General features: G+C 58.2%; 1 protein-coding gene across 3 annotated transcripts in view; it reads left to right on the top strand.

The window, feature by feature from the left end:
* The window catches only part of SND1 (staphylococcal nuclease and tudor domain containing 1), a 355,633-nt gene that overhangs the window by 273,891 nt on the left and 56,779 nt on the right, over positions 1-24,963 (top strand). The window lies entirely within an intron of this gene.

Genomic DNA, 24,963 nt, shown 5'->3' on the forward strand with positions numbered 1-24,963 from the left:
TGACCATTCTGACTTTCCCTTTCAACTTGTTTTGTTTTGTTTTTTGTTTTTTTACCAATCCTCTCATTTTTTAGAACTTTCCTCTTTTGAAGTCACTTGTGACTACGTTGGACTTCCATGACAACTGTCCACTTACATATATGATGGATTTGCTAGTCCTGGGCCAGACAGTGCTTAATGTCTCACACCAACTTGCCCTCTGCTCCACTGACATCGCCCTGCCTCCTGGGGGTGGGGGTGGGGGGAGCAGAATGAGAAGTGAGAAGAGTCCCTCAGGCACCCAAGTGCCCATGCGCTGTTTCAGTCAGGTCCGCTTCTTGCCTAGCCTCCTCCTTACGCTTTAATTCAGCGTAATGTATCTGTCTGGCTGGGTAAGAGAGAAGTGGTCATTTGGGAAGATGGATCCTTCCTTCAGCTGTGAGGAGGACAGATATCTCCCCTCACTGTGTTCTTTTCTTGGGGTCTCTTGTGCCATCAGCCTGTGTCCATTCCCGACAGGGCTGCAAGGCCATCTCCAGACTGCTGGGTCTCTTCTCTCCAAAGACGAGGCACAGTTTAATGCAGCCTTCTCCAACCTGGTGCCCTTGAGGTATCTTAAGCTACAACTCCCATCATCCCCAGCCAGCGGGGCCATTGGCTGGTTTAAAGGAACACAGCGTACAGCTGCTGACTGTTCACCCTGGGTGACCGGCGTGCTCCCCACCTGCCCTTTGGGTCTTCAGGGGGCTCCGAGGAGGGCCCATCCTCTGGCTGGCCTTGTGGCGAGAGGCTGGCTCTAGGGAGCTGCCCTATGCCGAGGCCAGCCATTGGTCCCTCGGGCTCGGTATTGCCTGCACCAGTTGGCAGCAGCGGCTCTCCGGGGTTTCATCCAGGGGTTTCATCCAGGGGTCTTTCCTACCCTATCTGGAGAGAACAACGACTGCACCGGGACCCTCTGCATGCCAAGCCAGAGCCCTGCCCCTGAGCTGCCACCTTCCTGCATGTTCTACCGTTGCCTGCCTCACTGTTGTCTGTCAGCTGCTGGAAAAGTTCTGTGCCGGGCTTTGCAGAGGCCCAAGAAGCTTCTGCTGTAAGTTCCTCCATCCCAGGGCAGCCTTTCTTGATGGTCAGCATCTTCCTGTTCTTGGTGATGTGGACCACGTGCGCACAGCAGGCTCCGCAGAAGAAGCTGGTGGCAGAGACCGCTCCAGTGCCAGGGGGCCCCTTGTTTCTGTGCCGTGCCTCTGGGAGCAGCAAAATGGGTCCCTTCGATGAGAAGCTGCGGAGCAGAGCGGGATCCCTCTGCACAAAGGCGGCTCAGGCAGGCCTGGTTCTCTGCCCACTCTCCACCCCCGCAGGAGCAAGCGAGCGAGCAAATGTCTCTCTTGCATCCAGAGAGGAATCCGTGGCTTCTGTTGGGCGCGGGGGGGGGCACTCACCCTCCACTGCCGCCGCAGAGCTTGCAGGCAGTTGTCCTCTGGTTCTGCTGCATCAGCTGCACATCTTCTGAGGGCGTGCTGGTCCCCTGCATCATGCCAGCCACCCCCAAACCCAGAGTTGCCAAGGAAATAATCCCAGCTCCCACTGGCTGGGTTAAATTAGCTCCTTCATTACCTGAGAAACCCCGCAGCTGCCTGATTACACCAGCAAAAGATGCTGATCATGATGGCCTGGCTGGTTTCCCTCTGCTGAAGACTAAATGGGGGGGGCGCAGGCAGGAGATTCTGGGTTGCACTGATATGAGCAGCTGGGCAGCAGCAAAGCCCCTCTCGCAGTCCTCTCAGGGTGGGCAGCAGTGTCGTTCAGGAGAAAAGCCCAAAGCTGCTCCACTGCCCTCGCCTCGGGTGAGCGGCACTCGGCGCAGGCCTGGGGCCATAAGGCGGGGAGGCCTCCAGCTCCCAGCGCTGCCTGGCAAGAAGGTCGCCACCATGGCAGGTGTTCTCTTTTATGTTGCCCGGGTCTTGGGTCTAATCCTTTCCTTACCCCACGCCACAGCTCCGCCTGAATCCGTCGCTCCTCCTGTTGGTCGTCATTGGTGGCGGAGGGCTATGCGGGCCTGGCTGGGAGGCTGAGGGAGCAAGCTGTGGCCTCCCTTCATTTCATGCGGGTGTCCCAGCTGAGCGAGGCCGGCGAGGAACCGAGGCTGCTGGCACCATCGAAGGGCTCCCTGTGCCTGGGTGGGCCATGGGGGCGTCTCCAGGGGCGGCTGAGGGTGGCTTCAGATGTTGCTGTGAAGTCCTCTGCTGCCGCCGCCCCCAGCCCCCGGGCACGGTCTGGAGAGTGCGCTGGTGCTGCCTCTGGCGCACGGAGGGCCCTCCGTTCTCAGACGCGCTGCCCTGGAGCTCTTTCTGTGAAGGCACCAGTCATCACTGCGTATTTCCCAAGGCCCCTGCGCTCCCCCGGGCTGTGCAGCGCTTCACGCTCCAAGGAGGGTGCGGCTCGCTGGTGTACAGAGGGGAGGGGCTCCAGTCAGCCCAGGCGTACGCTGGCCCGCTTGCACCCACCTGGCCCCATCCCGTCCCACACCAGGCACATGAGGGGGGCGGAGCCTTCCTGCCCCAGGTGCGTCAGCATGGATGCGACCTGGGGTTTGCCTTCCACCACTTCGCGCTCCCGCGGGCACCTTTACTTCCAGTCCTTGTGGAACCGTGACCACTCTTCCTCTGCTCTCCCCTTGGACCCCCCCCAGCTCCTTTTCCCCATGTTGAACGCAGTTCCCCACAGCCTCACAGCAGTGAGGTGCGCTCCTGCCCCCCACATGTGGAGGAGGTGCATAAACACAGCCATCCACAGTTTTCTCCAGCTGTGTGTCTGTGGAATGGCGATTTTCCACTTGTGAGAGTACCATTGGCTGAGCCATGGGACTGCGTGTGTGCGCACCATTTAAGGGAGGCTTCGAGTTAATTGAGGCGGGGGGAACTCCTTTGCCCAGTTGGGAGGGTTGGGGGGGACTTTGCTCTGCACGGCGCAAAGCGCGGGCTGGCTTACCACACGCAGGTGCAGATTCCGCCGCCCCTATCCCGGCTGCTAGATTTTCTGGCTGGGGGCTGGGCACCGTTGTCTGTGTGCATGTGTGTGTGGGGGTCTGGCTCTTGTGCTGGGGTGGAAAGTGGGGGGCAGCCTCTGGGCAGCAGAGGGCATGCCTGGTTGGGCCATCGCCTCTCCCGGAAGCAGCGGGGGCAGCTTCAGTGTGCAGAAGTGTGGCCCTGACCTTCCAGGTCATCCATGGCGGCCTGCTGGGGACCAGGAGGCAGAGAAGGTACTGTCCACCCTGCCCTTCCCCGATGGCCACCAGAGCTTTGGGGAGCTGGGGCACCTCTGGCACTGCCTTCAGGACTGGCCCAGGACACGCCCTTGGCTTCCCCATCTTTCGGCCAAGGCAGATATTCTCCGCGGCTGCTTCCTCTCCTCCAGAGAACCACTCTTGAAGACTGTGGCACTGCAGGGGTGTCTGTCCGTATCTGTGTGTTGGCCGAGGGGGGTAATCTTAGCTCCGTGTGTGTGAGGTGTAAATTCCAGCAGGCTGGCCTGCAGAGGTAGTCCCATTCGTGGAGGTTGTGATCTCAGCCCTGTTTCTGCGTCTGTGGTGGGGTGGAGCCCCCAGTCTCTCGCCAGGTGCCATGGGTGGCAGATGTTCATTGGATATGTGTATCCCCCACCTTTTCCCCCAGGGAGCCCAAGGCAGTTTACCTGATCCTTCCATTGCTCCCCACTTTTTGCTCCCAACAACCCTGTGAGGTAGGTTAGGCTGAGAGTCACTGACTGGCCCAAAGGCCCCCAGGGAGTTTCATGGTCGGTTGGGGACTAGAACCCAGGTCTCCTCAGTCCCTGCCCAGCGCTCTGATCGCTACACCCTGCTGGCTGTGTGCCTGTCCAAGGCACTCTGTGGCTGGGGAGTGCACGCCGGGAGTGCTTAAGCTTTCAGAAGTGCGGCAGTGTTTTTGCAGGCCGGCTCTGGCCCATCACCAGGCGAGCTGCACTAAGCAGCGTCCCAAAGCTTCTCCCCCTCCTCCAGCCCCCCACCATGTGTCCCTCCGCCGTGGTCCTGAGCCAGGCGCCCCTGCAGTGCTCACCAAGCCCTGTGCTGCTGCACATTTTGCTCTGCCCTGCTGTGTCCGTGAGATGGGACAGCTGGGGAGATCTGGGGGTGCAAAGGGCTCCTGCTGTGCTCTCGAGGGCAGGGAGGGCAGGCTACCTTGGGCTTGCGGCTTCCCTGCTCTGATTCCTGGCAGATGTTCTTCATGCTGGCAAACTGGGGGGGCCAGCATAGCTCAGCCGGTTAGCTGTGTATTCTTCTCTCCCCTGCAGGAAACTCAGATTTCTCGGGCTCCGAGTCGCCCTGCGCAAAGGTCTTCCCCTGGAACACAACGCCGCTTTCCTGTGCATGTGTGTCTGTGCATGCTGTGCCGAAAGAGCTGCCGCTCGCAAGCCAGCACAGTGCATCCCCTCCCCCTCCCTTACATAATCACTTACCCACAGCTGACCAGGGCCCGGCCTGGGCCCGGCAGTGCCACTTTCATGGGCTCGGCTGCCGCCACGCCAGCCAGGCAGATTTGTCTGTGGCCTGTGGTGCTTGTGGGGCATCACCAGTGCTTCTGGGGCTGATTCACTGGCATGGATGAGGAGGACGCTCTGGGGTCTTTGGCCCTCCTGGAATGGCGGCTGGCCAGGTGTGTGCCCAGCCGGGACGGGAGCCCGACAATGCCAGCGGGTTGCGGGAGGGTGCGGCTGGGGCACTTCTCCGTGCACAGCTGGTTCTGCAGCTCCGCAACCTTGGGCCAAGGGCTTCAGGAAGGCCTGCTGCTCCCGCATGCAGCCGTGTCAGAGCCGTGGCCCAAGAGGAGGGCACGTGGGACATCTCGTCCTCCCTTCCTCTGGGCTGGGGCGTGCGGCGGCTCCGGACGAGGCCGGGGGAGGTGAAAGCCCCGGCGGGAGGGTGGCGGCGATGCGGGCACGGCACGGCATGGCGGCCCATTCCCTGGAGGAGGCGGGCTGGCCCGGCCACAGCACTGCGCCCCAGGCATGCCCAAGACGGGTGTCTGCCCATTGCAGCGGTTGGGCAAGAGCCCGGCTTCGCTTGGCACCACGCCTGGAAGAGCAGCCTTCCCAGAATGCCTTCGGGTGCCTCTGAAGTGACCTCCCCCCGTGGACCCGGCGTCCGGGCTTGCATCAGGTGTCTGAGCGGAGGGGGCCTCTGCAGCACCATCGCCGGGAGGGTCCAGGAGCCATGGCCAGGCCTCTCGCAGCGCCCAGCTCAAGAGCAGGCAGCAGGGGCAGGGTGCCGGCTCTGGCCCCCAGGCACGCCAGAGGCGCTCACGCTGCCAGCTGAGTCGTGCTGCGGGAAGAGCAGGTGGGGCAGCAGGGGCCGGAAGGCAAGTCCCGCCCACCCGCCGGGCTGGGGTAGATAGTGCGCTCCGTGAGCACCAGCCTGTCTCCACAGGGCTGCTTTTTCTTCCCCAGCAAGCCCCGCTGGCGCTTGCCAGCTGTGCAGGCTTCTGAGAAGCGCTGCTGTGACCTGTGCAAAGGAGGGAGGGGCTCATCTTGGGTGTTAGCCAGCTTAATCCTGCACCCCGGTCGAGTGCCCTGGGTAGTTCTGGCCTGGGGCAGAAGGAGTGGCCCTTCCTGAGATCACAGAATCCCAGAGCTGGAAGGGGCCACTGAAGGCATCCAGCCCAACCCCCTGCTCAGTGCAGAAATCCCGTTTAAAGCGGCCCTGACAGACGGCTGTCCAGCTCAAGCCGAGACTGGGCAGCTGTCTGTCAGGGATGCTTTAAACTGGATTCCACTGAGCAGTGGGTTGGACTAGATGCCCTCAGTGGGCCCTTCCAGCTCTGGGATTCTGTGATCTCAGGAAGGGCCATGTTTTCTGCCCCCAGATGTTGCAACTTTCAGGCTCCCAGTTGGATACATGGGCCTGATCCTGGACTTTCATCAGTGTCCAAGTAAAACCATTTTTGTAGAATAAGAATTACAGGAATATTCTTAGTTTATGTTCTGCGGTATGTTTAATTCTGGCATAATACTGTGGCTGAAAGACCTGCCTGGTTTTAGGATGGTCCAGAAGTGCCGGGGACTCACAGAGGGTCTCTGTCCTCAAAGCGCTGCTGGCTGAGAGAAGCGGCGAGGGGCCCGGCAGACCCAGCCGAGGGTGCCGCGGGAGGGGCTTCCCAGGGGCAAGGCCCTGATCCTGCAGCTCTCGAGCCCAAGGCTGGCCTTCTGGCTTCCGTCTCCTGAACCGAGGGCTGGTGGGTCAACACTTTGGCAGGGGGGGTCAAGACATGCTGGACTGTGACTCCCTGGGCTCTGGAGGACTGGCCTCTGTGCCAGCACTTGGGGCTCGGCAGCAGCCCTCCTCCAGCCAGAGCTCCCTGGCCTCGGGTGTCCAAGGCGCCCGTGGCTGCGGCCAGGCTGGCTGGGGAGGGGAGCGATCCTTGGCTGCTGGATGCGTGGGAGACGCCGTCCCGAGCAGCTCGGGTTTTGTCCTGGCAGCGTCCTTCATCCAGGACAGGGCTGAGGGTTTTGCGAAGTTTTGTAAACGTACCATGGAGCAGCAGGCCAAGAGCAGACAGGATCCAGAGCAGGCCAGGCGCTGCTTTGCTCATGTTCCATTCTAAGTCCAGATACGTAAATGTCCTGCCATTGGGTTCTGCGTGAATTGTCCTGGACAGCCCTGGCCCCAGGTTCCTAGACGCCTTCATCAAGATAGAGGGGAAGCTGTGCTTCCCCTCAGCAGCGCGCTGTGCAGGGAGGGGGCACCTCCCAGAGTGGGGCAGCAGCCCCGCGCCCCAGAGCTCAGCCAGCCCGCCTCAGGGACAGCGGCAGGGGCTGAGGAGGAAGAGCCTGGGGGCCCCAGGAATCCTTTCGTGGGGTGAGGTGGTTGAGCCAGTGCCTGCCGTGCTTGGGGATGGAGACCCCAGAGCTTCCACCACAGTGGCTGGGCGGGTGGGCTGGGGGGTTGTCTCACTGGTCTGTCAGGCTTCAGCCCCCCCAGACCCTTTAGCCTCCAGCAAGGTCCACCTTCTTTTGCCAGCTGGCTCTGGCCACCCTTCCCTGCGGGCCACACTGGTTTCCTGGCCTGCCTGTGCCTTCTGCCTTCCACCTTCCGGGGGGCTGCTCCCTTTGCATGCTGCTCTGTCCACTGGGGCACCCAGTGTGGGCACACGTCCAGCATCCCAAGAGAAGAGGGCTAGCGCTGGCCTATCAAGCAGGGCACTGGGGAGGGGAGGCTTGTGCTCCTAGGGGAGAAGCCCCAGTGAAGGGGGGTGGGTGGGGCTGTGCCTGGGCCCCAGGGCTGGTGCTGGGACACAGTGCCAGAGAGGCGCCCGGCGCTGTCCTCCAGTCTCCTGGCTGCCTGTTTCCTCTGAGGGAATTGTGGTGTTGTTTTGAGGCCAGGTCTCCCAACGTTTCACCCCTCCCGGAGCTGGAGCACAGCAGAGGCCCTGTCACAGCTGCAGCGCTCTGTTCAGCTGCCAGGAGGGAGTTTGTTTCTTCCCATGTTGCTCCAGTCTTCCCGCCCCCCACGGCTTGAGGATGGGGTCTCTCTTTGGCTAGAGGAGGAAGTCCCTGAGCACCAAGGAGAGCCCTCTTGACGGTGCCCGGGGAGCGCGGTGTGCGCACGTATCCCCTCCAGCCATCCCCTGCCCCTGCCCCTTCCATCAGCAGCTGTGGCAGTTCTGCGCCATAGGAGGCAGCGGTCGCTGTGTGGCAGGCAGGCAGGCATGCACGCATGGGTCCAGCTGCTGTGGCGGCAGCAGTGGGAACACAAACAGCAAGCCCGAAGGAAACCTTTGTGTTTCTCTGAGCCCTGCCAGCCAGGAGGCATGCACATGCTGTGATTTCGTCGGGGGGGGGGCACCATCGTGCCTCTGACCCCCTCAAGCAAATCCCATGACCTTGAAAGGTGGCTGTGCAGCTGGGCCACCTTTGGGCAGCAGGCAGAGGCAGACCCTGGGGCAAGGGAGGCCTGGGAGGGCGGGATGCCTGGCACACGCGGCGTTCCACTCCCTGTGGCACACACACACACTGCTCTTCCTGCTTCCTGCCCGGCCCACCCCCCACAGTGGAGCTTCCCTGCTTCGACAGAAGCCAGGCCACAATACGGAGAGCATGGGCTGTTGTCCCGTCAAAAGCCATAGAGTCCACTGGCAAGTCATTGAGCCTGACACTAATAGGATAAAGTCTTATTCAGAGCCCTTTAAGTCATGAAATGAAGGCCTGCCTGCAGGAGCCAGAATTGGCAACTTGGAGCAATGGGCGAGAAGGGAGCCCCCCTCCTCCTAGAATTGTAGGGCTGGAAGGGGCCTACAAGGCCATCAAGCCTTGTAGCGGATGCCTGGTTTCTGCTCCCAAGTCACCTGTTCGGAGGCAAAATCCTCCTCCTCGGCAGGTGAGGAGCTGGGAGGAGGAGGAGGAGGAACCCAAATACCTCTCCCTTCCTTAGCCTGGGAGTTGGAGGAGGCTAGAAATGTACTTTAAAACATGTCCTGCTGGCAGCTGACTCGCCACCCACCAGGTGAAGCCACAAGCCGCTTGGAGTTGCGGGGGGGCTTTGCCACCAGGAAGAGACAGATGTTGCTTTCCCTCCTGATCCATCATTGAGAAATTGAGCGCAGCTGTGCGTCAGTGGAGGGTTGAAGGAATGGTCCATGGAGGTGGGGGCCCTCTGAATTGGGCACCAACTTTCTATCTTCCAGGGCTGGATTGACAGAGCACCGTTTTGCAACCAGTTTAACTGGGGGGCTGAAATTCTCCCCCCAGGCACACACAACCATGCGGAAAGGGAGCTGATCTGCATTACATCCATGCCTATGGAAAATGTCTCCCCAGCAATACCCCAGTTTCTGCGCTAACATAAGCTGGATTTTTTTTACCTGTCTAGTTTATGCAAATTGGGCAGATTTGTGCATTTTGCTTATTTTGCATAATGTCCTCTGCTTCTGCCAGTCCTGGAAGCTCTAGCACCCTTTGCTTTTTACTGACGCGTCCTCTTGCCCTGGCCGCAGGGATCTCTGCTCAACACCAGCACCCACAGTTACACACTTGGACCCCGACCACAGCAGCCCGAGGGGCTGCAAGGATGGTTGGGGTTGGGGTTGGGGTTTAGCAGAAGCCAAGGCAGAGATGCTGCTGAAAGTGGCACACCACCTCCAGCGCTGAGCTGGGCTGCACGGCCATGCAACGCCTTGGTGCTGGAAGAGGTCCGCAGCGTTGGAGCTGCAGCAGTGAAACGGCTTTCCAGGCCCAGAGCGGGGTGAGGGGGGGATTCGCAGGTAGCTCACCTGTCCCAGGACTGCGGCTGCCACCGCGGAGTACCAGCGCCCAGGAGGGCAGTGCCGCCGCCTTGGGCACCTGCCCCGGCAACAAGGGCGACAGCACGGCCTGACCTCAGGCCCAGCCCTGGAGGGGAGCACCTGTGCCGGGAGAGGTGCTTTGCCAGGAGCCTGTCCAGGGAGGGGAGCTCTGCCTGCCCAGCCCGCGGGATTGAGCACGCGCCATGGCCGCTCAAGGGCTTTGCCTCTGCCTGCCTGTGAGCGAGAAGTCAGCAGCTCAGTGCTGGATCCAAGGCAAGCAGCTGGATCCTGCTCTGGAGGGAGCCTTTCCAAGTGGGATCAGAGTGGGTGCTGGGATTCCCCTGACTGGAGAGGAGCACCCAGGCCCGCCAAGGCCCAGCTGCGGCTTGGGGGAGGGCCCCTAGCTCTGGGGCGCAGCAGCAGTCCCGCTTTGCCTGCAGAAGGCAGCCTCTTGGGTCTGGGGGAGCCTTCCCCTGCCAGGGAGCCCGGCGAGCCAGAGGCCTGCCTGAGACAAGGCGGCTTCTTCCCCTCTCCCGACGAGCGGCCCCCTGCTGCAGGGGAAGGAGCGCGGTGCTCCTGTCCTCCGGGGCCAAGAGGCGCTCTGGGCTCTGGCTGCCCGTTGGGCCGCGAGAGCATCCCTGAGGCCGTTCTTGCTGCAGGGAGGCGGGGGTCTTCGCGGAGGCCTGCCCAGCGTCCTCTCCAAAGCGTCTGCCAAGACATGTCAACCGCTGCCTCTGGTGTTAATGCTGCAAGTGCCCGTAGAGGCTGACTGTGGGTAATTCTGCGGAGTCTGCTGGTCGTGGGGAGGGATATGACTTTGCTGATCCCCCGCCCCTGGCTGCCAAACGCTGGCCATCCTGCTGAGCCCTGTTCTGGCCAGGCAGCCCCTGTCACCTGTCCATGCATGTGGTGACTGAGGGCACTGGGGAGTTGCGTGCTCTTCCTTTCTGAGAGCAGAGCTGCCCCGGCCCAGAGCCCTGTCCCCCGTCCCCCAGCCTGCTCGCCGTGGGTGTCCTGTGGCAACGGGGGTGGGGTGGGGAGAAGGAGGTGGCGGGGGGGCTCTTGGCAGAGCCTCCCACATCTCCCGCTGAACCCAGGGCGAGCTGGGGGGCACTCTGTCCCCGTCTCCGCTGCCTGAGTGCTGCTCTGCCTCTGCCCAGCTTTGCCAGCGTGCTTGCCAGGGCTGCCTCTCCATGCAGGGGTAGGCCCTGGGGGCCTCACACCTGGACCCGGACCCTTTCCCCCCTGGGCCTGCCAGGCGGTGTCCCCTCCCGCTCCACGTCCTGCCGGGAGGGACTTGCTCCCCCCACTAGTAGCCAGCCAAGCATACGCCAGTGCAGCATGTCTGGGAGTGAAGGGGGCCTGGTGCTAATTAGTTACTAATTAGCACTGTACTCTCTTATTTTAAAAAAGAAACACGCAAGCTTGGTCTTTTAGCAGCTAACATGTGAAACAGTGCGTTCGTTAGCCTTTGTGTATTAATATTTATATTACTATTAATTGAAGTGCAGTGTTACATCGACAGGGCTGTGGAAGGAAGGAATCTGATTATTTTATTGCTGTCTCTCGTGGAACCATGCTGCAGGACTTGGTGGGAATGTGAGTCGCACACGACCCGTGCTAGGAAACCGGAGCTAGGAAATCCTTGACGGCGGGGGCGGAGCGGCCCCCTCTGGCGGTGCGGTGTCAGTTTCGGGCCTCCCCTTCAGAGCAGGGGTGCTTTCTGGCAGCAGGGGGCGAGACCATGGTGGGGCAGGGGCCGCGCGACGTTGCAGAGCCGCTCAGGCGCTGGCTTCAGGCGCTTTCTGGCGCTTCGGCCTGAGGGCAGCTCTGGGGTGAACACATCGCCCCTTTCCCCGCCCAAAGGGAGGCCGCAGCACTTCCACGGAGAGGCGGGAAGCAAGGGGCCAGCGCTGGCCGTGTGCCTCCCTGCGCCCCCACCCTGCCGCGCGCTAGTGGAGAAGAACCCCTCGCGCCCAGAACGGGGCCTGGCCGGGCCAGGCCAGCAGCGGTGGCCCTCTCGACACGCCGCTGTGCGAATGGCTCGAGACACAGGCCCGTGGGAGCCTTCCGCTCGAATGGCCCCCGCGCGGGAGAGGCTTCCTCGCAAGGATGGCTCTCTTCCTGGGGAGCCGCTGCAGCCCCAGTCGCCAGCTCGAAGCCCCGCCTGTCGATGGCGCAAGAGCTGCTCTGTGCGCCGCCTGTAATAGTTGGCCGGGCTTTAGGGGTTTGGGCGAAACAGAATTTGCTTCAGGTAAAAAACTGAGAATGTCCAAGTTTAGTCTCCCTGCGTGGAAGAGAGAGGGGACCTCTTGGGGGCCCCTGCAGGCTGGAACAGCCCGGCCCTTCGGGGGGAGCGGCAGCGCCGGCCGCTGGGTCCTGGAAGGCCCTTTCCTCTGCCTCCCAGCAGTGCCTCGAGCCCCAGGGCCTGAGGCGGGCAGGCGCGCCGCTCCCCCCCTTTCTTCTCATTGCAGGCGGAATCTAGTCTGTGGCTAAGCCAGATCCGCAGCGGGGCCACACACACGTGTGTGCGCTCGCTCCCCTCCCCCCCCCTCGCTCGCTCAGGTCCAGCTGCTGCCCGAGTGTGTTGGAGAGCCCTGGCGCCCGCGTGGATCAGATAAACTCAGCCCTCCTCCCACAGGCCTCTGCTCTCAAGCCCCCCACCCTGGGGGTTGCTGCCCCCCATCTTCCCTCTTGCCGAAGGACGTGGCCCTCCCACGCTGTCTGGTTCCTGGCCATAGAAGCACCGTTCCTAGAGTGTCCTGGGAAGCAGGCCGGAGCCTTCAAGCGCTGCTTCCTAGGTTGCTTGGGGACGCTCTGCAAATAGAGGCTGCTCCTGGAGTGGGGGGGGCGCCCTTTTTGCACCCGTGGTCGCTGAGGGCTTGCTGAGCCCCCCCCCCCCCAGCGAGGGAGGCGCGCGATGTGCGACAGGAGGCAGGAGAGCTCCGGCGGGCCTGGGCCAGGCTGCCCGCTACTGCGGCACCCCACGCCCACAGCCCTCCTGGGTGCGGGAGCGGAGAGCGGCGCCTCTGCCCAGCCCAGCCCCACAAGAGGGAAGACCAGAAGAGCTCATCTCTGTCTCACCACCCGCCCACCACCCAGCTCTTCACCTGCAGCGCTCGGGGGCCAAATCCTGCCAAACCAAAGGAAGTCACGGAAGCGAGAGGGAGCGGCCGGAGAGCCGCACGGCAAAGGGAGCCCTCCGCGGCTGGGCAGCGGCCCCTGGCGCCGTGGCTCCTGGCAGAGGCCTCTCTCCTGCCAGCAGGCGCTCGGCCCCGCAGCAGGCGGACTAGGCCTCCCCCTAACCCTCCGGGCTTTCACGCCCAGGACCCCTGCTTCCCCCAGCCCCCTGGCACCCTGGGCTCCGCTTCCCGGGGCCTTCCGCTGTCGAGCTGGCCACCTCAGCGTAGCCCGGCTCCTCCCCACCAGCGGCTGCCTGTCTACTTTGCTGCCTGTGTGCAGGATCTCAGCAAGGCATGAGGGAGGTATGTTAACCAGCCCAGTAAGGGGCTCGGGGGGAGAGGCGAGTTCCTGGAGTATAAATGTTTTGGGGAGCCATGGGGAGGGTGAGCGGGAGGCTGCAGAAACAGCTGTGCGGGGGGGATATATTTAGGCAACAGATACCCGCCTTTAGGTGGGGGTAGACTACTGAGACTTTCTAGAATGATGCTTCTAAAGGCCACCTTTTCCTCTGGCACCCTCTGCAACCTGCTGGCACCTCCTGCACCAGCCCCGCGGGTGAATTCTCTGCTTCCAAGCAGGCTCCCTTGGGGTGCCCCCAGCCCTTACTTCAATCCACAACCCCCCCAGGGCTCCTTGACTCTTTACGGGGTCCCGGCTGCTAAGGGCCCCAGCGTCACCTCCGTTCAGCAACCCTTGTGCCGTACAGCACATTCAGTCAGTCGTTACAGTAAATGTAAACTTGAAGTTTAGTAAGAGGAGTAATTCTGGGATGGAGTGAGATCAGAGAGGGTAAGAAGGACATCCAGAAGTAAATGTCCCAAGCAGTACTTGTGGGGATTCCTGATCAGACCTCCATCACCTGTCCCAGTGTGCCCAGAGGAGAGCTTGGCTGGAGACCTTCCTTCCATAGCAGGGATCCCCGCCATCCTGGGGCCAGTCCTCTCCACCCGCACCCTGAATCATTACATTCTGGGTTTCTCATTGTGTGCGACTCCTATATGGCTCCCTCTGAAACCATCACCTCCCTTAGCATGCATCTCAGCAGGGAGCATGCCTTGGGCCAAAGACCTGCAGTGGGAGGCAGCCTCCACCCGCCCCCGCCCAGCCTCGGAAGAGGCGGTGTGCATGGAGACATGTCAGGTGCCGCTCTCATGCATGCTGTGGGGGCTGGTGAGGCCACTCGCAGGTCAGCAGATGTGCAAAGAGAGAGCAAAGGGGGCTGCGCTGGCTCGGGGCGGGTGGGTGATCCTGAGCCCTAGCTAGTGCCCAGCCCCCACTGGTGCCACGCTTGCTCATGGGCAGGGCAGGGGAGCCTCAGAGAGGAACGCAGACAGAGTCCAGGACAGGAAACGTCACTTTTGGAGATCTGTGTCATGGTTGGCCTGTTGGTGGCATCCGATCTCCACAGGCATGAGGGACCCAATAAGATGGTCCACCTCCGAAGGCCTAGGGATCCAGAGGGATTCCTGATGCGTCTTGGGGATTTTCCTGATCACTTTATTCATTTAGTTATATTAAACATTTATCCCACTCCCCCCTCTTTATGGGGACACTCAAAGTGGCTTACAGAACCCAACAAACCTAATTAAAATAACAATAATCCATAGCACTACAATAACGAAGGAAGTCGCACAACAAACAGCATAAGGGGGAAGAAAGCCAACCCATAAATAACCACTGAAACAGCAACAGGGTTAAATGCCTGCTGAACAAAAAGAGGCGGGAAGTGCTGGCAGAACACCTGCGAGGCCAACGCTCACCCCGGCTCCTGGCGCAGGTAGTTCCAGGCGTGGAGCGCCCAGGAAAGGCTGTCTTGTAGGTTGCTCCCGACCTGCAGCTCGGAAGGCCTCGCCACGCCCACGGGGGCTGCATCGGCTGGCTTGAAAGGCTTCCCGCGATGGGTCTGGTGCTTCTGGTTGATCCCAGCTAGACAGTGAAAGGGCCTGGGGAGTAGACAGAGTGTTCTCGCAGATGCGGTCTTCAGCCAGCCACACTTCCAGGTGGCAAGAAGCCTTAGACCAGCGGTGCTGAATCTCTTCCAGCCCAAGGGCCAGTTCCCATTCCAGAGAGGCCTGTGGGGTCGTGCTCCAGTGGTGGCTGGGACCAAGAATGCCACCCTTTTTTAGCTGCCAGTGCTTACAGCCCGTCACTCAGCCTTAGGAGAGGCATTTCAACCTTTTAGGAAGGAGTGGGGGACTGCACAAAGCTGGGAAGCCCCTAAACGATCCATGGTTGAGGGAAAGAGGCGTGGCCATCTGGGGAATCCAGGCCAAATCCAGCCAACCATTTCGCAGATAAAGCCACTCGCATTTGTCCCAGCTTGGACTCTGTTTTTTCAAGCAGCCAGAAGTGGCCATTGCAACAGGACTGTGTTCCATTTGCATGGATCCATTTCAGCGTGTTAACCCTGAAGATGTTGAAATGAGAGATTGACCTTCATATACCAGGCTGTTGCCTATCAGGGTTGCTTAAAGTGGACAAAGCAGGTCTATCTAGGTGGGTCTCAGAAAAAGTTGACACTACTGGGGGGTAGGGGGGCGGGGGGTGGGGAGGGGGTGGTTCCCACAGCACTAAAGAGGGTATGGTGAGGGTTCTACTAAAGAAATTGAATTTCAACCCAGGCAATGCTGACAACTCAGCTCTCTACCAAATCTCCCCTCCTTGGGCAAGGCATTTGAGTAGGTGGATGCATCTCAGATCCAAGATTTCCTGGATGGAACCAGTTGCTGAGGTCCATTCCAAGCTGTCTTCCAGCCTAGTTTTGCTACTGAAACAGCCTTGGTTGCCTTGGTGGATGACCTGGGTCAGGAGAGGGCCAGGGGGATGGCAACCCTGTTCATTCTCCTTGACCATTCCACAAATTTCGATACCAGGGACTCTCCTTCTGGACCTGGCAGAGAGGGGCATGCAGGGCACCATTCTGAAGTGGTTTCACGCTTCCCTTGAAGGGCAGTCCCAGAACCTGGGTGCTTTCCTTGGTGGTTGCTTTTCCACAAGGCTACATCTGGTCTCCCATGCTTTCCACCATCTATATGGAGCCTCTGGGTATGATCATCGGGGCACTTGGGTGGAGGTGCCAGTGTGCTGGTGACACACAGCTGCACCTCTCATTTCTATTCATCTGGCCTCAGGGAGGGCATGGAAGTGATAGACCAGTGTCTGGTGTCAATTCAGGGACGGACAGGAATGAAAAAAATGAAACTGAATCCAGATGCAATCAACAAATGGACAAACCATCCTGTTGGCCAGGAACCTAAATGATCTAGGACCTGGCCACCGGCCAGACTGTCTTCTCCTGTGTGGATGGGCCTGGGCCTTCGCATCAGTCCTTGCTCTTGACCCCATCATGTGGAGCTGCTGGGTGAGTGAGCACCAGAGGCAGGCCGTGGTGCCCGTCCGAACTGGACCCCATCTTGTTAACGAGGCTGTGCCCAGCCGTTGTCTCATGGCTCGGAGTCCTTCCACACTGCCACTAGTCCCTTCTCTCTTCTGTTGCTCCAGCCTTCTGCGTCATCACCTTCACCCCACCCAGGTCGCCAGTCTTCTTCAGCATTGACACTGGTTGGGGGGGCGGGGGCTGTGCAAACTGTTCCTCTGGCCTCACAGCTGACAGATGATTCTGGGGTTCAGCAGCATGATGAATGAAGGTGGACGCAAAGCCCTGGGTGGGGCATAGATGTGGCCGGGGTCGCCTTTTCTGGGCATGCATATGTTCACTTTGGCTTGTCCTGTCTTTCCTTGTCGCTGGATTCCTGCACTGAGCAGGGGTTGGACTCGATGGTCTTGTAGGCCCCCTCCAACCCTGCTGTTCTATGATTCTAGGACAACCTGAAAGTAGCGCAGACGCGGAAGGGGACATCTGCAGGTGGGGGATGGAGAGGACAGTTCAGGTTAGAAGAAACAAAGCCGAGGGAGGAGGACGTGACGTTGCACCTCCACTGAGGAATGGGGCAAAGAGAACTGTGGGAAGTCCAAAGGCACAGCGAGGCTGCGGGCTCCGCTCCTGCCCAAAGACAGGTCTCTTCATGCCAGGAAGCAGGGCGCCATCAGCGCCTCTCTCGGCCTCTTTGTCCAGCCGCCGCTCCTCCACCCTGTCATCCTCAGTTGCTCGCAACCTCCTGGGAGGACTCAGCTGCCTCCCGGAATGTGTCTCCCCCCATTCCCTCCTCTGGGGCCCATTTCTACGAAGCCGTGGGCCTGACCTTGTTCCTCTCCATCCCCAGCTGAGGCGAAGCCTGGGCACGCCACTGAATCCCCTTCCTCTCGGGCCCCCATTCCTCTCTCCCTTCCCACTCTTGTCTCCCACATGGTTTGAGTTCAGGCCATGAGCTCTTGAGGACACAAGGACCTGCCTTCCCCTCCCCTTCCTCATTGTCTCGTTGTTCTGCGATATCCCATGGTCCTTGATAGTGCTTCGTTGTTAATAGTAATCATACACAGTGGCCAATAACGTTGACAGCACAGATGGCTATAAAAGATGGCTTTAACAAGCCAAATAAAGAAAGGGCCTACCAACAGCTAGTTGCTGTGAGAGCCGGGAATGGGGCCCCCATGTGTAGAATCATAGAATAGTAGGGTTGGAAGGGGCCTACAAGGCCATCGAGTCCAACCCCCTGCTCAGTGCAGGAATCCAGGTCAGAGCATCCCTGACAGATGGCTGTCCAGTCTCATCTTGAACGCCTCCAGTGTGGGAGAGCCCACCACCTCCCTAGGGAATGGGTTCCATTGTCGTATTGCTCTAACAGTCAGGAATTTTTTCCAGATGTTCAGCCGGAATCTGGCTTCCTGTCACTTGAGCCCATTCTTCCGTGTCCTGCACTCTGGGATGATCAAGAAGAGATCCTGGCCTTCCTCTCTGTGACAACCTTTCAAGGACTCGAAGAGTGCTATCATATCTCCCCTCAGTCTTCTCTTCTCAAGGCTAAACATGCCCAGTTCTTTCAGTCTCTCCTCATAGGGCTTTGTTTCTAGTCCCCTGATCATCTTTGTTACCCTCCTCTGAACCCTCTGCAGTTTGTCTGCATCCTTCTTCAAGTGTGGTGCCCAGAACTGGACACAGTACTCCAGATGAGGCCGAACCAGTGCTGAGTAGAGGGGAACTAGTACTTCCCGGGATTTGGAAGCGATGCTTCTATGAATGCAGCCCCAAATAGCATTGGCCTTTTTTGCAGCCACATCACACTGTTGGCTCATCTTCAGCTTGTGATCGACAACAATTCCAAGATCCTTCTCGCTTGTAGTGTGGTTGAGCCACGTATCCTCCATCTTGTAACTGTGCATTTGGTTTCTTTTTCCTAGGTGCAGAACTTGGCATTTATCCCTATGAAATGTCATTCTGTTGTTTTCTGCCCAGCGCTCCAGTCTATCCAGATCACTTTGAATTTTGTTTCTGTCTTCCAAAGTATTAGCTATCCAGCCCAATTTTGTGTCATCTGCAAATTTGATCAGCATTCCCTGCACCTCCTCCTCCAAGTCATTAATAAAAATGTTGAAGAGCACTGGGCCCAGAACTGAGCCCTGCGGTACCCCACTCGTTACCCCTCCCCAGTTTGAGAAGGTCCCATTGATAAGCACTCTTTGAGTCCGATTCTGTAGGGAACTGTGGATCCACCGGATCATTGTTTCATCTAGCCCACTTTGAGCTAGTTTGCTCATCAAGATATCATGGGGCACTTTGTGGAAAGCTTTGCTGAAGTCGAGGTATATGATGTCTACAGCATTCCCACGGTCCACAAGGGAGGTGACTTGATCAAAAAATGAGATCAGATTCGTCTGGCAGGACTTGTTTTTGACAAATCCATGTTGGCTTTGAGTAATCATGGCATTGTTTTCAAGGTGCTTCCAGATGTATTGCTTTATCATCTGCTCCAGAATTTTCCGAGGGATTGATGTCAGACTGACTGGTCTGTAGTTCCCAGGTTCCTCCTTTTTACCCTTTTGGAAGATAGGGACACATTAGCCCTCCTCCAGTCATCTGGCACTTCCCCCGTCCTCCATGATTTCTTAAAGAGAATAGACAGCGGTTCTGAGAGTTCTTCTGCCAGTTCCTTTATGACTCTAGGATGCAGTTCATCTGGCCCTGGAGATTTGAACTCATTCAAAGTAATTAGGTGTTCCTTGGCCATATGCCTATCGCTCTCAAGCTGCAATCCTGCCCCTTCAGCCTGTACTTCGCCTTTGCCAGAGGGGTCATAAACCCTCTTTTGGTAGAAGACTGAGCCAAAGTAGGAATTGAGCACCTCTGCCTTTTCTTTGTCATCTGTTATCGTTTTGCCATCCTTATTTAATAGCTGAACATTTCTTTCCTCTGCCTTTTACTATGCACGTAGCTGAAGAAAGCCTTTTTGTTGCTTTTAGCATCCCTCGCTAACCTCAGCTCGTTCTCAGCTTTAGCCTTCCTGACGCCATCCCTGCAATTCTGTGCTACCTGCCTGTACTCTTCCTTTGTTACTTGGCCTTCTTTCCACTTCCTAGATGTGTCTTTTTTTGTTTTCAGGTCATCCCTAAGCTTCTTGTGAAGCCACCTTGGCTTCTTCTGTTGTCTTCCACCTTTTCTTCTTGTTGGAATTGTTTGTAATTGTGCCTTGAGAATTTTCTTTTTGAAAAGCTCCCACCCATTTTGGACTCCTTTTCTCGCTAGCATCGCTTGCCATGGGACCTTACTGATCATTGTTCTGAGTTTATGAAAATCAGCTTTCCTAAAATCCAGGGTACGCGTTTGACTACACTCGGCTTTTGCTTCCCTCAGAACCAAGAACTCAAGTACAACATGGTTGCTTTCCCCCAGAGTTCCTGTAACTGCTACTTGATCCACTAAGTCATCTGTGTTGGTTAGGATCAAGTCAAGGATAGCCAATCCTCTAGTTCCTTCCTCTCCTTTCTGTAGGAGGAAGTTGTCCGCCACACAAGTCAGGAATTTCCTGGAGGGGCCATGTTTTGCAGAATTTATCTCCCAACAAATATCGGGGAAATTGAAGTCCCCCATTACTACTACATCATGCTTCCTTAAAACATTGGCTATTTGCTTTTCAAAAGTTTCATCCTTGGCTTCTCCTTGATTGGGTGGCCGGTAGTAGACTCCGACCACCAGGTTCCTTTTATTCTTTGCTCCATTTATTTCAACCCAGATGCTCTTGATGGGGCTACCAAGCTCCTCCTCCTGTATTTCTGTGCAGAGAGATGTATTTTTCACATACAGTGCAACCCCACCTCCCTTTCTGTTCCTCCTGTTCTTTTTGAACAAGTTATATCCTTCAACTGCTGTATTCCAGTCATTAGAGTCATCCCACCAAGTCTCAGTTATACCTATCAAGTCATAATTTCCCTCCTGTATTAAGAGTTCAAGTTCGTTCTGTTTGTTTCCCATAGTCTGGGCATTCGTATATAGACATGGAAGACCATGTGTTTCATGGTCTGGCTTTCTTCCTACATGTGTCTGAAGACTATTATTGGGCGCTACCAGAGCTGTTCTCTCTGTTGCAGTGCATGCACCTACGTCCATTGTTACCCCCAACATTACATCTCCCTTCCCCCTAGGATTCAGTTTATACTGTAGAGGCAGTATACCTCTGCTCACTGGGGACTCAGGCAAAGGCAGGATGGATGGCTGTCCCCACCATGGTCATGTGGCTGACCACTTCTGAAGACCACGCATTGGGCTAGTCAGACCATTGGCCTGGCCTATCGTGACAGTTTTTCTTATCATGGAGATCAGAAACACAGTGGCAGATTCAAGGCCAGCGGCTTTGTCATGTCATGAGCTGCTGTGGCCCAGTGCTGCCTCGGCTTGCTTCTGTGCAGACTCAGGCTTCCTTTCTGTTTGCTCATGGAAATGTGGTGGTTATTGTCCTGAGCAGCACTTTCCGTGCCTGGCCATTGATGGGAACGAGCCACTGGGGGCGGGAAGGGAGAGAGCCATCACTGTTACAGCTGTGGTGAAAAATGCCTGCTCAGTCCTTCTGCCATCCCACTCCTTGGATAAAAGTGCCAGCATCAAAGAGGGGGAACCAAGAGAACTCAAGGGGCAAACCTTCCAGATTTTGAATGCTTGAGGGTTAATATAGCAGGCAGAGGGCCCCAGCCAGGGTTCAATTTGCACCACTTGGCACATGAATGGCCTAAACTTCACAGAAGTGCTTAAAAATTAGTGGTGGGCGTGGGGAGTGGGCAGCCTCAGCTTTTCCTCCTCCCTAGACTCTTTTTTTCTTAAACTAGGGGCTTGAATATTTTGGTATGTGTGACTTTAGACCAAGCCTGCACAAGGGTAAGCCTCCTAGGTAGAGATGTTACAAATACAGCCCCTCAAATCAGAGATTTAAAGCAGTAGATAAAAGCTTCCAGATACATTTCCAGAGGGACAGCTGTGTTCAGTTTATTGCAGGAAAAACAACAAAGGGTCTTGTGGCACCTTCAAGACAAACACGTTTATTCTGGCATAAGCTTTTGTGGACCGTATGCGCTGCATATGTGCCTGAAGCTGTCCATGATACTCCATGCAACTGATGAGGTGGGCTGTAGTCCATGACAGCTTACATCAGAATAGACGTGTTAGTCTTTATGGTGCCACAAGACTCTTTGTGGTCTTCACAGTGGTGTCGTACTTTAAAGGGCAGGTGCCTAAAGGGAACAACATTGCTGCCATCCCATTGCCTAAAGGGAACAACATTGCCATCAACATTGCTTGTGACTTTTTCACTTCTTTGCCGCAGCGTCTTGGAGCCATCAGAAGCGGGTGGAGGGCAGGCAGAGGGTGCAGGCATCACTCCTCTCCTCGGAAGAGGGAGCTGAGCTCTGCGGCAGAGCCACACTTTGCATGCTGACGGTCCCAGGTTCGATCCCTGGCATCTCCAGATGGGGTTGGAACAAACCCCTCTCTGAAGACCTGAGGAGCCACCGACGGACCAGCTCAGGCTGCCTCAGGACAAGGTGGCTCCCTGTGTCCTGAGAGCGATGGTGGCAGCGGCGGCATTTTTCCTGGCCAGGCAGCCAAGCGGCCTGGCCTGTCTGTGTCTGTGATTCCTTCGCTTGTGTGAAGTGCGAGGAGAGTGATGGGCTTGGTCAGCGAGGAGTTCAGAAGGCAGGGGGAGGGAAACTGAGCCAAACTAGAGACAGAAGCAAGAGAGGAGGAGGAGGAGAAATGGAGGTGCAGAGAGACCTGTGGGTAGGGAAGCAGGAAAAGAGACGGGGTGCCGAAAGGGTTAGGGTTCAGAATGGAGGGGCAGAGAGAGAAAAGGCTAGATTCACGTGGTAGGAAGCCTGTGCATTCCCCCACTCTGGGTGGCCTCTTCCAGCCAGGAAAGGCAGCCCGGGGCCGCCAGAGTCCCGTGAGTTGTGCTTCCCTCGCCCGCCAAGCAAGAGCGATCCCTGGGCTGCCCCTGGATCCTTCCACTTTCTTTCCTGGCAGCATGGCTCCCGTGGCCTTCTCCCCCTCCCTGTGGATCAGGATCTGTGTTGGGGGGGGGGGAATTGCACAGTAGGACACTGACACTCCTGCCAAGTCGGTCGCCTCAGTTCTAAACTAATTGCGGTGGGTTAATTGCCTGTTTGAATGTGTTGAATGTTAATCTGAAGCACAACTAGTTTTATCCTTGCCTCGTTTGTTTTACTGCTTTAGTAATGCTGATTATAATTATTATGAATGGTTTTGATGTTTGTTGTGATTTCCTAGTTTTGCTTTGTTTGGGGGGATGAAGCAACAGAAACACACAATAAATGACAGGATGCGTGAGGAAAGGGCTGTCCTGGGGGCACTCACCCTGCAAAGGAGCTTGCTGGGGGGCGGCAGCAGGGCTGCACAGTGCACCTCTCCAGCCCCTCTTCACATCCTGCATCCACCTTTCCACTTGGAGCCAGGGCAGGCAGCCACTCCGTGCAATGCCATGCCAGCCCCCGCCTGCCCGGGGTCAGTCGGCCCCTTCCATCAGCGTGGGGTTTCCTCTTGCCCTTGGCCTCGCAGGCCTTCTCTCTCCAGCGGAGTAGGAGCAGCTGGGTCAGGCGGACGGCTTTTAGACCCAGCATCCCTCTGGCAGTGCAGGCTCGGAGGGTGTGCAGCACGACAACCCAGGGCCTCTCCCCTGCCTGCCGCCAGCCTCGCCTCACGGCTGTGGTCAGAAAGCTCTGTGAGCCGCATCGCAAGCCAGCGCTGAGCCCCGCCGCCCGAAAGGAGGTGCCTGTGCCGTCCCCCTTGGCCTCCCCAAAGTCAGCTCCAAAGCCTCCCCCACCCCAGCCTTTGCTCCATCGGCAGGGATGTGGTGCCCAGTGGCGCCACGTGGACACTGCCTGCCGCCTTCGTACTCGGCTCAGCCTCTGTCCCTCGCTGAAGAACGCCCCCCCCCAGCTGTGCACCCTCCGAGGTGCTGCCTGCAGCAGCCTCCTGACCTCGAAGAGCACCCACCACTGAGCTGCACTTCGTGGGCTGCCAGAGACCCCCCACGCATGCCCAAGCAGCTGCAGCTGACTTCCAGAAGGCAGAGAGGGAGCTTGGCTTCGTGTGTGCGTATCCTGCCCTTTCCTATCTGGCTCTTTCCCCTTCTTTCCATATGACGGGCTGTGTTATTTACTTTTAATATAAAAGCCAAATTAAAATCTGAGCCCTTCAATCCAGGTATTGCCATCCCAGCTGCCTCCTTTTCCTCCTGTCATGCACATTGGCGGCAGTGGGGCAGGGTGGGGGGCTTGGAGAGACTGAGAGCTCCAGTGGGGGCGGTGTGGCAAGTGTGTGTGTGGGCGGGGGGAGAAGGGGACATGCAGAGAGAGCCCCAAGCACAAACCTAGTTTGTGGTCGAGCTGCAGCTGGAATTGGAGCGGCGCCGAGCAGCGCTTTTGTTAGCTGACGGTTGCAAGTGATGAAAGAATGCCGGCATTGGACATAAAAACCAGATCTGTTTTCACAGAAAGGCTCTTAGTCTGATAGCAGGAAATGGGGTGTGCCAGGAAGAAGCCCCCCAAAGGAGAGCGGCTGCATCCAACTCATGGGGCTGTTGAGCAAATTGGAGGGCTCCGCCGTCTCCTATGCTACATAAGGGCTGCTGGGGCCCCTTTCATCGGGTCTCTCTTGGAGCACAGTCCCTGGCAGGATCAGGCCCAGTGGCTGAGCCTTGTGCTCCAGTGACCCTGAGGGGGAGGGATGGCACAGCTCTTAATTGTTCTGTGGCACTGCAAAGTGGAGGGGAGCCGTAGTGGCGGGGGGGGGGGGTCAGGCTGGCCTGTGGCTCTCGGCCTAAGGAGAGGTGGTTCTCCAGCAGGGTGGGAGTGATTGGCGCTGGAGGAGACAGCTGGGTTTTGTATAGGCAGCCTAGATTTGGGGGGCAGGGGGGTGACCCCCACCTCACCAGGCCATGTGGTGAATGGTGCCCGAGGCCCCCTCTGGCTGACGGGCTGCCCTGTTGCCCTGTGTGGGGGTGGGGCGGCGCTTCCGTGGGAGAGCGGCCCTGCCAAGCTCTGTGGGGAGGGGGTGCAAGCGAGCTGTGCCCTTTGGCCAGGGCAGAGGGGCAGCTCCTGACGCGGGTGGGAGGGGCCTTGCTCTCCTTCTGGAAGGGGCACCGCATGGTACAGGGCCTGCTGGCTCTTGGATGGAGGCCCTCCTGCCTTCCTGCATAATGGCAGGTTAATATTTTAAGCAGGGAAGCTCGTAAAGCAGACGCAGGCTCTTCCCTTTGGGGTATCTCACTATTCTGTCCCTCCCCTGAACCCAAAAGATTTTCATGGTTGGCCTGCAGAACATCACGATTTGTGTCTGAATAGCAACCACCCAGAAAGGGTGCTGCTTGCAGGGAGATTTCAGAGGGGCTGCCTGACACACCCACCCCCCGCCCTCCAATAGCTGCTTGGGGCCCCACGTGTGTCCCTGGGCAGGGCTCTACCAGGCCAGAGACTGGGTGAAAGTGCCTTGCCTTGCCCCCTCTTCCAGGGCCCTTTCCCGTCCCCCTGCCTCATCGCTGTTCTCCCCCAGTTTGGAGGGGCTCCTCTTCTTTCTTCTCGCCCTCCACATGTATTCCCTCCTCAGCCCTGCTATAAATGGCTGCCTGGCCTTGGGGAGGGGCGACCTGACATGGGCGGGAGGACTTGGAAAGGCCTCTCCTGCTTCCCCCCTCCCCACCCGTATTGTGGAGGTGTCTTTCGGGGGGCTCTGCTGGTCAGAGAGGAGGTTTCTGCCTGGCAGGCCGGCCGGCCGGCCAGCCATGACGCTGCCTTAGTAGGCTGCTGACAGAGTTGGGATTTGAACAGCTGGGCAATTAGAATTCATAAATGAAAATGGGCCCCGTGTGAGGGCACAAGGCAGCTGCAGCCAGGGTGGCTTGGGCGGAATGATACTCCCCCCCAAAAAACAGGTTCCCCCAACTCCAGCGAGCCTCCAATTCAGCCTGCTGCATGCTCCCCCCCCCCCGCCCCACACACCACCGCAGAGGGATTTCACTGGGCGTCCCGCTTCAGTTACTCTCAGTGGGCAGCAGGCGAGGAAGAGGGCGGGCCGTGGCTTGAATTTAGGGTTCGGCCCCATCTCCTCTTAGAG

The sequence above is a fragment of the Heloderma suspectum genome, chromosome 7 (genome assembly GCF_057233095.1).
Source record: "Heloderma suspectum isolate Gila_16-S chromosome 7, 16-S_ref, whole genome shotgun sequence".
In the NCBI taxonomy this organism is placed as follows: domain Eukaryota; kingdom Metazoa; phylum Chordata; class Lepidosauria; order Squamata; family Helodermatidae; genus Heloderma; species Heloderma suspectum.